The sequence below is a fragment of the Austrofundulus limnaeus genome, unplaced genomic scaffold, assembly GCF_001266775.1.
Source record: "Austrofundulus limnaeus strain Quisiro unplaced genomic scaffold, Austrofundulus_limnaeus-1.0 Scaffold144, whole genome shotgun sequence".
Lineage (NCBI taxonomy): Eukaryota > Metazoa > Chordata > Actinopteri > Cyprinodontiformes > Rivulidae > Austrofundulus > Austrofundulus limnaeus.
The window spans coordinates 91,217-93,218 of record NW_013952546.1 but is presented as its reverse complement, the minus strand read 5'-3'; positions in this window follow the sequence as shown (position 1 = coordinate 93,218).

Below are 2,002 nucleotides of genomic sequence, written 5' to 3'. Positions count from 1 at the left end.
ACGTTTTAATGTGTAAATAAAGCCGGTAAAAAAAACTGATCCTAAAACAGATAAAACGGACGTTAGAAGAAAATCTGACAATGGCTTAAATAGATTTATTTTATTTTTCAAAAATAATGAAAAAGATCCAACTTTACGCGCACAGGTGGCGCCAAATACGCACAAAGAAGTTGGATTATTTTACTTTTCTTGCATGAATCAAAAGCGGAATATTATTTTTAGAAATGTATTTTTATTGATGAACCAGTTTMTCCTCACTTCACCTCCATGTCGACACGTGCCATCGACAGAAAACTGATGAAAACAAAAAGCTGAAAAGAACCAAACAGTTTATGGAGGTTCTGTTYGGGATGATGACCTTACCTCCACAAAACCTTTCGGTCCAGGGGACCCCATACCCCCACCCCGACAGGAAGCCCCTCATCCCGGAGGAAGACGCGTGCAGGGTCCAGGTGCTGCGAACAGCACGTGCCTGTTGGGTGTTAAAGGCTCGTGTTCCTCTTGTTTATGAGCTGACAAACATCCGCCAAAGCAGCAGGAAGCTGGGAGACAAACGATGGAGGTTTGTCACCTCGTTACCATGGCAACAGCAGAAACTTTGATGTCCGCGGACTGCTGGAGCCACGCCCCCTCCGACAATTTAAAACTGGATTAAATAAAGCAGAAACTGTTGGCTTCTTCAGAGTGAATTTAAAACATTTTTAATCTTACTCCACATGTTTTAGTTGAGACACTTCCTGTAAAAAAAGACCTCCTGCTGTGGATTCTGGGGTCAGGTGGTCTGGGGGGTTCAGGACCCTCTGCTCAGACTCCTGCCTGATGGCTTTCTGCTCTGAGTCTCTGCGTCTTCACAGAAAATTTATTTTTATTACACTTTAACTCTAAACTGGTTAAACTCCACAGCAGAAGTATTTGATCTGGACACACTGTGGACACTGAACACGTGTCGGGACCAGGGGGTTTCCTCTCCTCCCCCCAGCAGACTCATTTACTGATGTATCAGTTCTAAGCTCAGATTAATCCTTGTGCGCCACAATCTGTGGACGGGAACGCGCGGGAGGAGCCGCTCCAACCTCCACACGTGGGTCTGCTGCGGCTCACAGAAGCTGCACCTTTTGTTCCACGCGCGTCAAATTTATTTAGCTTCATAATAAGAGACAGAGGGAGGAGATGTTCACTGTTTTCTGTCTTTGGAGTCATTTCAGAGATTATTTTAATTGTATTTGTGGCAAGTGGTGATTTTCGGCACAACAACATTAAAGTTTGGTTGTCACTAACAACCAATAACTTTCACCCAGAAAATCAAAAGTCAAGACACACAGGTACGGTTTAGCAAAAAGCAGGAGACGTTTTCAAGTACAGAAAGTTGTTTTATTAAAAACAGAATGTGAAAGACTAAATTAAAAAAACATCTGTTCAAAAATGAAAACAAAAGAAAAAACAAACAACTAATGCTCAGCTACTGAGGCTTACCTGTAGGAGCCAACAGACCTGTTCTGGACGAGCGGCTCCCAAAGAGAAACTACAACAAACACACGTGAAACCACACTCACTCCTTGTTCCCTCCACCTGCGTTCATCACTGCAAGCATGCACACACAAAGGGACACCGCCATCCAGGTCAACCACACCATCACCGGTCCTCAGCACTGAGCTAAAAGAATAAAAACAAAATTAGAAACAGAAAACAAATACCAAAAAGACAGTTATTAATTTACAGATAAAATTGGAAAGTTGTGGTTTAGAAGTAGTCTTTCATCAGCAGAGCAACAATTGATTCCAATGTTGGATAGTAAACCTCTGCTCCCCCTCCTCCGTGGCGTGGGCGTGTCTTCGAGCGCCACACCTCAGTCAAACATTTTGTAGGAACACAGGAGAATCAAAACGAGGCAAAGCAGCAGCGGGGCTGATGGGTAAAGTTAAAAGCTGCCACCCACAATTCTGATCATGTTAATCTCATTTCTCACTTGTGGGGAGATCACGTAAGGGCACAAACTCTGGCC